Source organism: Neoarius graeffei, chromosome 23 (assembly GCF_027579695.1).
Source record: "Neoarius graeffei isolate fNeoGra1 chromosome 23, fNeoGra1.pri, whole genome shotgun sequence".
NCBI lineage: Eukaryota > Metazoa > Chordata > Actinopteri > Siluriformes > Ariidae > Neoarius > Neoarius graeffei.
In genome coordinates, this window is record NC_083591.1 from 11602151 (window position 1) to 11617480 (window position 15330).

The following is a 15330-nucleotide window of genomic DNA, read 5'->3' on the forward strand; positions in this document are numbered from 1 at the left end:
CAACGAACGTCTTACTTAATAGCCAATCAATGGAATTCCTGTTATTCCCAAGGATTTTTCTATTGTTTTTGACGCTGTGCCTTCGGGCATCATCTCACTTTTTAAAAATCCTAATATACACAACAATTTGCCCATATCACTTGTCTCACATGTAATAACAAAAATAAGAATAAAATTATTCGTCGACTATTTCAGCAGGACATTGTGAGTACACCTTCTGCCATATCCTATTGGTCTACCTTTGTCGGAGATATTAATTGGGAAAAAGTCTGGGTATCACCTCACAAGTTTTTGTTAACTAACAAGGTCAAAGAGATATCCTTCAAGATGCTCCATAGGATGTGAACTGTACCCACTATGACTCATCTCATTCTCATTATCTCTAGCCGCTTTATCCTGTTCTACAGGGTCGCAGGCGAGCTGGAGCCTATCCCAGCTGACTATGGGCGAAAGGCGGGGTACACCCTGGACAAGTCACCAGGTCATCACAGGGCTGACACATAGACACAGACAACCATTCACACTCACATTCACACCTACGGGCAATTTAGAGTCACCATTTAACCTAACCTGCATGTCTTTGGACTGTGGCGGAAACCGGAGCACCCGGAGGAAACCCACGCGGACACGGGGAGAATATGCAAACTCCACACAGAAAGGCCCTCGTCGGCCACTGGGCTTGAACCCGGACCTTCTTGCTGTGAGGCGACAGCGCTAACCACTACACCACCGTGCCACCCGTTAACGAAACCTTGGTCCATTTATTTTGGTCTTGCCCACACACCAGACAACTTTGGGGCAAACTGACACGCTTTATCAGTGATCATATTTACCCTCAGTTTAATTTCATCTCATCTCATTATCTCTAGCCGCTTTATCCTGTTCTACAGGGTCGCAGGTGAGCTGGAGCCTATCCCAGCTGACTACGGGCGAAAGGCGGGGTACACCCTGGACAAGTCGCCAGGTCATCACAGGGCTGACACATAGACACAGACAACCATTCACACTCACATTCACACCTACGGTCAATTTAGAGTCACCAGCTAACCTAACCTGCATGTCTTTGGACTGTGAGGGAAACCGGAGCACCCGGAGGAAACCCACGCGGACACGGGGAGAACATGCAAACTCCACACAGAAAGGCCCTCGTCGGCCACGGGGCTCGAACCCGGACCTTCTTGCTGTGAGGCGACAGCGCTAACCACTGTGCCGCCCGTTAACGAAACCTTGGTCCATTTATTTTGGTCTTGTCCACACACCAGACAACTCTGGGGCAAACTGACACGCTTTATCAGTGATCATATTTACCCTCAGTTTAATTTATGATGGAAAAATGTCTTGTTTGGCTACACTGAATTTGATAAATTCACAGTTTTATCTGATTAATTTGTTTATTATTTTGTCTAGGTTTTACATACACAAATCTAAATTCTCAGGCAAGAAACCAAATTTTCTGGAACTGTCTGCATATGTGAAACAATGTCTCCTCAATATCTGATTGTGAAAATAAAAAAGCTGTTAAAACATACGATCTTTGTAAGCTTTACAAAATATTCATCGAATATTTTTTTCCCGTTCTGTTTTGCTGTAACCCCTGGCATGTTTATGTTTATGCTGAATGTATGTTTCTGTATTAATGTTGTATACACTTATACTATGTACTTATTGTACTTGTTTGTGTGTATACCCCATGTTACTAATAAAGATTGTTAAAAAAATACTTAATAGCCAATCAATTTCTTTTCTTTTAAAACAATAAATACATTCTCATGTAAATGTTATATGCTTTTATTAAATATTATTATCATCAATGATGTTATTTTTACTATCATTTATCATTATGTATTTACATTTGATTCTTGAGCACAATAGAAATAAGTGTGATACACTTTCTTGTGTGATATGTGGTGAAAGTAGAAAGGAGGTTTTGGAGAGATGGAGGTATGCATTGGAACGAAGAGGAATGAAGGTGAGCAGGGGCAAAACAGAGAGTGTAGTGAAGATGTAAAGAAAGTTGGTGAATTCAAGTACCTGGGGTCAAATGGGGGCTGCGATAGTGAGGTGAGAAAGAGAGTGCAGGCAGGGTGGAGCAGTTGGAGAAGGAGTCATTTGTGATAAGATGTATAAGACGGTAGTGAGGCCAGCTGTGATGTATGGATTGGAGACCGGACCCTTAACGAAGAGACAGGAGGCAAAGTTGGAGGTGGCGGAGTTGAGGATAAGGAACGAGCACATCAGAGGGACAGAGCTTGGGAATTAAGCTAAGAGAGATGAGACGGAGATGGTACCGGCACATCCTGAGAAGAGATGCAGAGCATGTTGGAAGGAGAATGTTGAGGATGGAGCTGCCAGGCACATGAAAACGAGGAAGGCCAAAGAGGAGATACTGTACATGGATGTGGTGAGAGAGGACATGAAAGTGGTAGAGAAGGATGTGGAAGACAGGGAGCAATAGAGACGAAAGATCTGCTGTGGCGACCCCTAATCGGGAGCAGCCAAAAGAAGAAGAAGATTATCTCATCTCATCTCATTATCTCTAGCTGCTTTATCCTGTTCTACAGGGTCGCAGGCAAGCTGGAGCCTATCCCAGCTGACTACAGATGAAAGGCGGGGTACACCCTGGACAGGTCGCCAGGTCATCACAGGGCTGACACATAGACACAGACAACCATTCACACCTACGCTCAATTTAGAGTCACCAGTTAATCTAACCTGCATGTCTTTGGACTGTGGGGGAAACCGGAGCACCCAGAGGAAACCCACACAGACACGGGGAGAACATGCAAACTCCACACAGAAAGGCCCTCGTCGGCCACGGGGCTCGAACCCGAACCTTCTTGCTGTGAGGTGACAGCGCTAACCACTACACCACCATGCCGCCCAAGAAGATTATTATAGTATATTATTGTTTACATATTATTATTATGTATTTACTATTTACCCCATTTTGCCCTTTGATTTTTGACCACAATAGAAATAAGTGTTATACGCTTTCTTGTGTGATCCGTGTATCTTAATGTACACTATATTTATGTATTTTGTGCATTATTTTACGAAATAAACTCACTCAATCAATCAATCAATCAATCAATCAATCAATCAATCAATCAATGTGCTTGTCAGTTCTTTTATTATAAACGTATCAGGCTATGCTATTTCGTGAGAAGAAGTGTTGTTGAGTCAAGTCAAGTTTATTCATATAGCGCTTTTAACAATAAACATTGTCGCAAAGCAACTTTACAGAATTTGAACGACTTAAAAAATGAGCTAATTTTATCCCTAATCTATCCCCAATGAGCAAGCCTGTGGCGATGGTGGCAAGGAAAAACTCCCTCAGACGACATGAGGAAGAACCCTCGAGACTCAAAAGGGAACACATCCTCATTTGGGCAACATGACTATAACGTTAACAGTTTTAACATGAAGTCAGTTTCGTAGATGTTATAACTCTTCATTGATGGAAACTTGAGTGCAAAACTGGTCATGACAACTGCAGTCGTAAAGTTAGCAAGTCAACTGTAGTCCTCAGCCATAAAAGCATTACTGTAAGTGTCCAGAGCGTCTTCCAAGTGTGACTTTCAGCTGTCTGTATGGGGCCGTCCTCCACAGGAACGATGTGATGAGACTCCAGCCAGACGTAGGGTGGGTCGGTCGTACGAAAAAAGTTGAAGAACAAGGCCAGAAACTGAGTTGAACTGGAGAAAGGCTTGTGGTGTGGTGCTTATGCACAGAGTGTGTGTGTGCTGTAGTGTTGTAGTTATTCCGCTTCCAGCTGCAGCCACCATCTAGCTGCACGAGCAAAAAGAGAAGCCGATTGTGTAAGCCCTCATCTGATGGTTTTACGGCTACGACACCAAGACTCTCACAGTGTCTCCTAGTTGGCTCACCACGGGTAAAGGCCTCTGCATGCTCTTGCAACAAGGCTTTCACAGATAGCTTTTCGCAGACAGTTGTAATTTATCATTGAGCGGGGAGTAATAGGCGTGCGTGATGTTATTCACCGCCACAACGCAAGGCGGCGCGAAGTCGCGAAATCGCTAGGTGGGTGTGGTTAGTGGAGTGTTTATCCTCCGGTTACTTATAATGACTAGAACTGGAGTCGTATAGATGTACGTACTTCCTCACTTCCTCGATCAACCGCTCTTCGTGCTGCTCCATCTTCGCTCATGTTTTTAAAAATGGCGGTCGTGAAAACAAACCAAACCGGGAAAGTAGGGAAGCGGAAGTGCGTGTACAGCGGATGTAGAGTGGACCAATCAGAGCCCTCTTGTCTGCGACACTGTCTGCGAGGCTGTCTGCGGTGGTCACAATTTTTGGGAGGTGCGCACAGTGCGTCTGAGAAGGGGGGGGGCTTCGCAGACGCCATCTGCGACGCCTGGGTTGTCAGCATAAATTGGCCTTAACGCTGAACTGTGAGGGATCTCGGAGCAGGCTGAGCCCCAGAGGTGCAGTGTGCAGGCCCACCGGTGTGTGGACACACCCTGGCACTCACCAATCAGTCCCCCTGCTGCCTTGTAGGGTTTGCTATTAGAGGCAAAGGCTAGGAGAAGGCGACTCTGAATCAAACCCGCCTGCTGCCTTGTAGGTTATGTCTTTTTAGACTAAGACTAGGGGAGTAAACCCCGAAATCAAATCAGGACGGCGGGACCCGAAGGCACATATTAGAGCAGCTCGAACCTTCATCTGGCATCCCCTGCAGCGACACCAACTTTCCAGACGTATTGATCCATCTCTCTTCTGGATGCTGTTGGTGAAGCTGAGAGAGAGGAAGTGGGAACTGGGCCCACTTTCTCTACACTTTCTCTACACACGATGCCCAGGCACAGCAGTTCAAGAGGTGGTGGAGAGGACACTCTGCACTCATCAGCGATCGTGGGAAAACAATGTATCAGGCTATAAAAAGACGTGGTGAATAGCTAGAGTGTACTTGGGTAATCTGGAATTATTTTCTTGTAAATATTTTATTTCTCCAAAGTTTTCTGCCCACAGACCATTATTTAATAACAAGTGATTCACAATATTTAAATAATATTGACTGATGAGTTAAATGTGGTTAGCTTACCCAAACTTTTGCTTCGGGCCCTTTTCCTTTTTTGTCATTTTGAAAATGTAAAAGATGAAAATAAAAAATTGTTCACACCTTCGGTCAATTTAGAGTCACCAGTTAACCTAACCTACATGTCTTTGGACTGTGGGGGAAACCAGAGCACCTGGAGGGTACCCACGCGGACAACATGCAAACTCTGCACAGAAAGGCCCTCGTCGGCCACGGGGCTCGAACCCAGGACCTTCTTGCTGTGAGGCGACAGCGCTAACCACTACACCACCCCCTAGGATAAACATCAAACTGCTTTTTGACACTTTGTCTCCTCTAAAGGAATGTGTGTGTGAAGTAATTCAAGTGTGTGTGTGGTTTATTTGACAGTCACTCCAAGTTTCTCCAGCACATGCATGCCCTTCTCCTGATACACCTCTCTGGTCATAAAGAAATTATCTTTATTTTTCATGATGTCAGCGAGCATGGGGTGGCACGGTGGTGTAGTGGTTAGCGCTGTCGCCTCACAGCAACAAGGTCCGGGTTCGAGCCCCGTGGCCGGCGAGGGCCTTTCTGTGCGGAGCTTGCATGTTCTCCCCGTGTCCGCGTGGGTTTCCTCCGGGTGCTCCGGTTTCCCCCACAGTCCAAAGACATGCAGGTTAGGTTAACTGGTGACTCTAAATTGACCATAGGTGTGAATGTGAGTGTGAATGGTTGTCTGTGTCTATGTGTCAGCCCTGTGATGACATGGCGACTTGTCCAGGGTGTACCCCGCCTTTCGCCCATAGTCAGCTGGGATAGGCTCCAGCTTGCCTGCGACCCTGTAGAACAGGATAAAGTGGCTACAGATAATGAGATGAGATGAGATGAGATGTCAGCGAGCATGGCTCCGCCCAGAAACGCTATGTGCTTACAGCGAGGGGGGTCCTTAATACGGATCTTACGCTTAGACAGCTTATCATGATGCCCATTGGGCTGTGCAATGCCCCAGGAACCTCCCCATGTCTTTGAGAGAAGCTTCTGATCGATCGATATTTCCAGCCACTACTGCTATCTCCTTTGAGCATATCATTATTTCTATTAGTGGTTTGAAGATGTGGTCCGAAAGTAAAGTGAAGTAGGTGTCATATTTAGGCCTCATTAAAAGGCATATCCACAGACCTGTCAAACAAATTTGATCAGTGGCAGAATGGTCATGTCCAACAAACCACACAGAGTTAAAGCTATACGGCCTTTCGATTTCATAAAATTGGTGAAATTTAGTTCCCTCTGAAATTTGGTCATTGTGATATATGTTTATTTCTGCAATATCTCAAAAATACAACAACAAAAAACAAAACAGGCCATTCTGTGGCTGGGAAGTTATTTAATTTGAGGGGATTCCCTAGCAAATAATGTGCATGAAATCACTCACTTCACACAGTCAAGCAGACAGAGGAAATCCAGTGTGTGCATGTGTGGGTTTACCTGCTTCTTCTTCTTTTCCTTCTTCTTTTGGGTTTTACAGCAGCTGGCATCCAGTGTTGCATTACTGTGCCATCTACAGGTTTACCTTTGACCGTGCACTGACAATTACATGATTTTGTCATTAAACAAACAGCTGATCACACCGAGGTGCTCGCTGACCACCGATATTTATTAGTTTGGTCCTGCGTTTCCTTTCCTTCGCAACATAACATCTTTTCTTCTCGCTTTCTGTTACTGTAGTCAGTCTTTCACGTTTCATTTGCGTCCTCCATTTTCCTCTCCTGTTTCAAATTTGTATCCCACAATGCCTTTTGCGAACAGGGAAAGCCCACTACGTGATGCATAACATAGTATCTTGAATTGGGTCATGGTGAAGCAAGAAAAAATAGCGGAGAATTTAGGGCCACATGGCCCTAAATTCATTAATTGTTCTATTAAAAAAAAAACTAATAACATTGGAAGTCTGTGATTCAAATTCAGTAGCTTTCGGTCCACTAAACAAAAAATAATTGGGTGTCAGGGAAAATTCTTTTTATGACCTAGACTTGAAAAATCTGAAAGGCAGTGTATCATTAAGATCTTTCCTTGGTTTTGCTGACTATTACAAATGGTTTGTGAATAGTCTTTCTCAAGTTGGAGCCCTATTGCATGCTTTGTTTGCCTCTTCTTTCCCCCAAATCAAAAAGACCTCAAAACCCATAAAGCATAAACTGTGCTCTGAGGCTAAAGTAAACTGCTGTCTCTGCAAATTATATATTATGAGACAGAGTCACCTTCAAATTAACTGCTAATCCTAGAGGTTCACATACTTTTGCCACTCACAGATATGTAATATTGGATCATTTTCCTTAATAAATAAATGATCAAGTACAATATTTTTGTCTCATTTGTTTAACTGGGTTCTCTTTATCTACTTTTAGGACTTGTGTGAAAATCTGATGATGTTTTAGGTCATATTTATGCAGAAATATAGAAAATTCTAAAGGGTTCACAAACTTTCAAGCACCACTGTGTGTGTGTGTGTGTGTGTGTGTGTGTGTGTCTGTCACACACACCTGTTCTGAGGTTCCTCTTTCCTTACTAAAAGCAACTTGTTCATGTCTCAAATTATTCTCTACTCCATCTATGATCTCGTCAATGATGATTCTATAGAACACTTTTGGATGGATAGAAGTGATATCCCTCTATAGTTACTACAATTCATGATTTCTTCCAATCTGATGGAATTTCTTGTTCATCAAGAATTCTGTTGAACAGTCTCTGGAAATCAACACAATCTTCTAAAATCAACAGTGTCAAAATTATACATACAGGGCCAAAAATATACAGCACCAGTCAAAAATTTGGACACACCTTCTAATTCATTGTTTTTTTCCCTTAATTTTATGAATTAAAAGTCACTTCATGTCTTAAAGTAATGATGGATGTCATTTCTCTTTGAGCAGTTCTTGACATAATATGGATTACTACAGTTGTGGAACAGGGCTATTTACTCATCTCATCTCATTATCTCTAGCCGCTTTATCCTGTTCTACAGGGTCGCAGGCAAGCTGGAGCCTATCCCAGCTGACTACGGGCGAAAGGCGGGGTACACCCTGGACAAGTCGTCAGGTCATCACAGGGCTGACACAGACAACCATTCACACTCACATTCACATCTACGGTCAATTTAGAGTCACCAGTTAACCTAACCTGCATGTCTTTGGACTGTGGGGGAAACCGGAGCACCCGGAGGAAACCCACGCGGACACGGGGAGAACATGCAAACTCCGCATAGAAAGGCCCTCGTCGGCCACGGGGCTTGAACCCGGACATTCTTGCTGTGAGGCTACAGCGCTAAGCACTACACCACCGTGCCGCCCGCTATTTACTGTATTTTTATTATTTACTATTTACTGTTTGATCTCAAACACATTAAGAAGGCAAGAAATTCCACTAATTAACTTTTGACAAGGCATCTGTTAATTGAAAAGCATTCCAGGTGACTACCTCATGAAGCTGGTTAAGATAATGACAATAGCATGCAAAGCATCAAGGTAAATGCTGGCTACTTTGAAGAATCTAAAATATCAAACATTTTGTTTTTGTTAACATTTTGTTTACCACAGAATTCTGTACGTTACATATGTTATCCCAGTTTTGATGCCTTCAGTATTGTTCTACAATGTACAAAATAGTTAAAATAATGAAAAACCTATGAACGAGTAGGTGTGTTCAAAGTTTTGACTGGTAGTGTACATACAGCACACCAAATATTTAGCTTTAAAATGTCCCTGAGCAAGTTTCACCTTGACCATACGCTTCTGGTAGCCATCAACAAGCTTCTGGCAGAATTCTGACTGGATATTTGACCACTATTCTTGGCAGAATTGATAGAATTCAGGTAAATTTGTGTGTGATTTTTAAGTACAGTCAACATATTTTCAATAGAGTTGAGATCAGGACTTGTTTAAATCTTAATTTTACTCTGCTTTATCCATTCCACAACCAGCGTTGATGTGTATTTGTTGTCATTGTCTTGTTGGAACACCCAATTGTGTCCAAGTCTTCTGATGGTTTGAGGTTATGCTGAAGAATTCTGAAGTAGTCCTCCATCTTCATTATTCCATCCACTTTGTGCAATGCACCAGTTCCACTAGCAGCAAAACAGCCCTAGAGCATGATGATACCACCACCATACTTGGAGTGTTCCTCTCTACCTTTGTTTGAACTGATGGTCTTGGAATCTGCAGTTGTTTAGAAATGGCTCCAAAAGACATTCCTGAGTTATCTCTTGCCCTGAGTAAATCTGTGATCCTTTTTTTCAGATCTGCACTGAGCTCTTTGGACTTGAACAAACCATTTTTTATGTTGGCACAGAGAAGCTACCAGCTGTAGTCAATCATGATCGCTAACAGGAAGTCAAGAGACCGTGGCACATTATGAGACATTTTGGAGCTTTCAGCACTGCTGAATTAACAAAGTGGGTATATGTATATTTTTGACCCTGTATGTTTAATTTTGACCCTGTATTGATTTCAGAAAACCCAAAATAAATTGAAACTTGTGCAGCAAATTGTTTTTTAATGGAAGTTATATGTTGTACAATCATTCTGCCAGAGAAAAAAAAAGCAGCTCAGTGAAGTCATGGATGGATAATATTCCCATATTATTCCATAGATGGATAATGTTCCATAGATGGATGGATAATATTCCAAATTAACAGTGCCCAAAAACACTGCACTTATTGTGGTAAAATGATTTTTTTGTTGGATAAGTCTTGAAGATTAGGCTGAGAGCTCTCCTCTGCCAAAGTTGATGTCCTCTGCTTCTTCTTCCGGCTAATTTATTGTAGTAATTTATGGTAAGTCAATATTTTCCAAATGGCCAAACCCAAAACTCAAGCCCATCCAACATCCACTCACCTATCACTTTATTAGGAACACCTGAATACCTACTCATTCCTGCAATTATCTCATCAGCTAATCATGCAACAGCAATGCAGTGTGTAAATTCATGAAGATATGGACCAGCAACTCCAGGCAATATTCAAATTGACCATCAAAATGGGGGAAAAAATGTGATCTCAGAGACTTTGACCATGGTATGACTGCTGGTGCCAGAAGGACTGGTTTGATTATTTCTATTACAGCTGATCTCCTGGGATCTTCACACACAACAGTCTCTAGAATTTACTCAGAATGGTCCAATAAATAAAAAAAACCCAAAACCACACACACATCCAGTGAGTGGTAGTTCTACCTACAGAAAAGCCTTGATGATGAGAGAGGTCAACAGAGAATGACTGACTGGTTGGAGCTTGTAGAAAGGCTATAGTACCTCATACAACCACCCTGTACAATTGTGGTGAGCAGAAAAGCATCTCAGAATCCACGTCCTTGAAGGAGATGTGCAACAAAAGCAGACCATCACATTGTTCCACATATCTCCACCAAGAACAGAAAGCTGAGGCTGTATTGACCGCAGGCTCACAGTTGAAGACAGGAAATAGTAGCTTGTTCTGATATACAGTATCTCAATTTCTGCTGAGGCACACAGATGGTAGGGTCAGAATTTGGCACCAACAGCAAGAATCCATGGACCCACCCTGCCTTGGGTCACAATCCCGGCTGGTGGAGATGGTGTAATGGTGTGGGGAATGTTTTCTTGGCACACTTCAGGCCCACTAACATCAATGAATCATTGCTTAAATGACACAGCTTATTTAAGTATTGTTGCTGACCAAGTGCATCCTTTCATGGCTACAGTTTGCCATCTTCTAATGGCCACTTCCAGCCTGTGTTGTAAAGTCAAGTCACTAAACCTCAAATCTGAGTCCAGTCTCAAGTCCCCAGCATCCAAGTCCGAATCAAGTCCAAGTCATCATTCATTCATTCATTATCTCTAGCCACTTTATCCTTCTACAGGGTCGCAGGCAAGCTGGAGCCTATCCCAGCTGACTACGGGCGAAAGGCGGGGTACACCCTGGACAAGTCGCCAGGTCATCACAGGGCTGACACATAGACACAGACAACCATTCACACTCACACCTACGGTCAATTTAGAGTCACCAGTTAACCTAACCTGCATGTCTTTGGACTGTGGGGGAAACCGGAGCACCCGGAGGAAACCCACACGGACACGGGGAGAACATGCAAACTCCACACAGAAAGGCCCTCGCCGGCCCCGGGGCTCGAACCCAGGACCTTCTTGCTGTGAGGCAACAGCGCTAACCACTACACCACCGTGCCGCCCAAGTCCAAGTCATTAAATAAAATTTCGAGTCGAGTCTGAGAACAAGACTCCAACTGCACCATTTGACAGTGGCTGTTGCTCCCTTTACTGTATGTGAAACCGTCTCTGATACTGTGTTGGACTAATTTAACTGCTTGACTACCCCATTTTAGTTAAAAGGGTACAGATAAAAAGCTTGTTCATTGCTCAGCAAGCCCCGCCCACTATCAACAGGGCAAATGACATGAGAGAGAGTTAACACTAGCGAGTTCATCAGTCAGCAAGCAAGCCCCACTATCAACAGGTCCCCGCTATATATACTGAGTGCAGAATTATTAGGCAAGTTGTATTTTTGAGGATTAGTTTTATTATTGAACAACAACTATGTTCTCAATCAACCAAAAAGACTCATAAATATCAAAGCTGAATATGTATGGAAGTTAGAGTGGGGTGTTTTTAGTTTTGGCCATTTTAGGAGAATATGTATGTGTTCAGGTAACTTTCACTGTGCAGAATTATTATCCAACTTAATAAAAACCAAATATGTAGCCATTTCACTTATTTATTTTCACCAGGTACACTGATATGACAAGTCCAGATTTGCAAATAAACATATCTGACATTCAAACACAAAACAAAAACAAATCAGTGACCAATATAGCCACCCTTCTTCATGAGGACACTCAAAAGCCTTCCATCCATAGATTCTGTCAATTTCTTTATCTGTTCACGACCAACATTGTGTGCAGCAGCAACCACGGCCTCCCAGACGCTGTTCAGAGAGGTGTACTGTTTTCCCTCTTTGTAGACCTCACGTTTTATAATGGACCACAGGTTCTCTATGGGGTTTAGGTCAGGTGAACAAGGGGGCCATGTCATTATTTTTTCACCTTTCAGACCTTTACTGGCTAGCCACGCAGTGGAGTATTTGGACGCATGAGATGGAGCATTATCCTGCATGAAAATCATGTTCTTCTTGAAAGATGCTGAGTTTTTCCTATACCACTGCTTGAAGAAGGTTTCTTCCAGGAACTGGCAGTAGGTCTGGAAGTTGAGTTTGAGTCCATCCTCAACTCGAAAAGGTCCAACAAGCTCGTCTTTGATGATACCAGCCCATAGCAGTACTCCACCTCCACCTTGCTGGCGTCTGAGTCGGAGTGGAGCTCTGTGCCCATTACTGATCCAGCCACAGGCCCATCCATCTGGCCCATCAAGAGTCACTCTCATCTCATCAGACCACAGCACCTTAGAAAAATCAGTCTTAAGATATTTCTTGGCCCAGTCTTGACGTTTTATCTTGTGTGCCTTACTCAGTGGTGGTCGTTTCTCAGCCTTCCTTACCTTGGCCATGTCGCTCAGTATTGCACACCTTGTACTCTTTGACACTCCAGGAATGTTGCAACTCTGGAATATGGCAGAACTGGATGCTAATGGCTGCTTGTTAGCTTCACGCTTGATTTTCCGCAGATCATGTGCAGTTATTTTGCGCCTTTTTTTTCCCCACACGCTTCTTTCGACCCTGTTGACTATTTGCAATGAAACACTTGATTGTTCGGTGATCACGTTTCAACATCTTCGCAATTTCAAGAGTGCTGCATCCGTCTGCAAGACATCTCACAAGTTTAGACTTTTCAAAGTCTGTCAGATCTCTCTTGTGACCCATTTTGCCAGAGGAAAAGAGGTTGCCTAATAATTATGCACACCTGATATAGGGTGTTGATGTCATTAGACCACACCCCCTCTCATTACACAGATGCACAGCACCTGATATACTTAATTGGTAGTAGGCTTTCAAGCCTAAACAGCTTAGAGTGGGACAACATGCATTAAAAGGATGTTGTGGTCAAAATACTCACTTGCCTAATAATTCTGCCAAATTATTATGGCATGTTACAAAAAAAAGAAAAAAAATCCATAGTCCTCTTCTTCAATTTACAAGTTGGAATGCAGTTAATGCACGAGTCCAAGTCTGAGTCATCAGTGCTCAAGTCCAAGTCAAGTCACAAGTCCTTCAAATTAGGGCATGTGTCCTGTGTCAAGTCTGAGTCCTGGACTCGAGTACTACAAGCCTGCTTCCAGCATAATAATGCACCACGTCACAAAGCAAAAGTCAGTTCAAATTTTTTCATGAACATCACAATGAGTTTAAATGTTCTTCAGTGGCTTTCCTAGTCACCAGACCTGAATTCAATGGAACACTTTTGGAATGCGGCAGAACGGGAGATTTGCAGCATGAAAGCGCACCTGAAAAATCTGCAGTAATTGTGTGATGCAATCATGTCAACATGGACCGGAATCTCAAAGCAAAGTTTCCAACATCTTGTGGACTCCATGCCATGAAGAATTGAGGCTGTTTTGAGAGCAAAGGGAGGCCCTGCCCAGTATTAGTATAGTGTTCCCAATAAAGTGTATGGTGAATGTAGCCTAAAAGGTGTTTCTGGGAAGGGCTGTAATTGATTTCACAGTACACATCCACATTAACAAACTAGCTTTGGAAGTTTTATGGTGATAAATGGCATTCAGAGGTGCAAGTAAAACCTTTTTACCCAGATTTTGTTCCTTATGTAGGTCTATCTGATTCTCACTTCCACTAGATCCAGGTAGATACATTTCTGAAATTCTCTCTCAAAAAACAAACAATCTCCCATTTATAATAACATCAAGATTTTGGTATACTTATTTGCAAGGATTCCTCCATACTTCTGCTTGTCCATGATGATACTCCAGCTGGGAGAATCAACACAAGAATCAATGTCCCTTACTGCCCCTGAACTTAAGTGGGCTCAGAAGCTACAGATAAACTGGATGTAGATTTTAAAATTAAAATTGACATTTTCTACTACTGTAGAGAGAGTTCTAAATACTACAAGACTTCCTGAATTGAAATGTCTCTCTTTTGCACGCATCTCAACCACAATTGAAATTATGTAAGGAATAACATGACCGACCATGCAGTTATATGAAAATCCACACTGAGGTGGTGTGATATGGCCCAAAGTGTACTAATTTCATATAACCACATACAGGGATGTGCAAAGATATTTTAAAATATATTCTGATGTATCAAATACCTAATTGTAAGAGTATCAAAATAAATTACGAAATAGAGTGGCCATGCTGTGCATCAAAATACCGTATTTTTATACTTTAAAAATACTTTCCAAGGGAACATAAAATCATTTTGCAAATCTTCTATCAGTCAGTCTATTTGATCTATCCCCTCACCAATACACTGACTCAGTAGACAATGTTTGAGAGCCACAGCTTTTTTTTTTTAATCTAGCTGACTGTGTTAGATTTATGGCATCATAAATCTGCCACAAAGCCAATCAGCAGATCAAGTATTCTGACCTACCTGTTACATCCCAGATCCCCGCATATCCCTGTGATCACCCAGAGGAAGGTGAGCTTTAAAGTGACCAACAGTTTAATGTTTAAATAACAGTTTGTTAAAAACTCAAAAGTTCTATTATAATGTAGTTCCTTGGTATTTGGTAATGAAAGGCTTACTTTGCATCAGCAATGCACCAGCTCAGTGACAAATAATTCATTCATAAGCAGACAACTGATAACACCTTTATAAAGACCAAGTCATTTCTAAGTAAATAAAGCATTCATCAGAACAGAATCACTTTATTTGGCAAATTTACAATGTACACAAAACTTCATGATATAGCACAGCACATTCGATTGTTAATCATAATTACCATAAATACAGAGATGATTATAGGAAATCACATGCGGTGACTGGTCGAGAGACTGATTATTTCTTGATTGTCACCACCAGCTAGAGGTCTGCGCGGGTCGGATTTTTCAGTCCCGCTCCCGCCCGCAAAGAATTATGATTTTTCAGTCCCGCTCCCGCCCACAAAGAATTATGATTTTCAGTCCCGCTCCCGCCTGCAAATCCCGCATGATGCAGATGTTCGCGTTATTTCTCAGGAAAGTTCTTGTCTTGACACAGCGTGATGGTGCCCCGCCCCCTACTTTGAGTGGATTTGAGCATAAATATCTACAGCTCACGTTCACATTTATTATTTACCTTGTTTCTGAATTCAGCATGTAGTGTCTCTAATAATAATAATTAGTGCTGTCAAGCGATTAAAATATTTAAT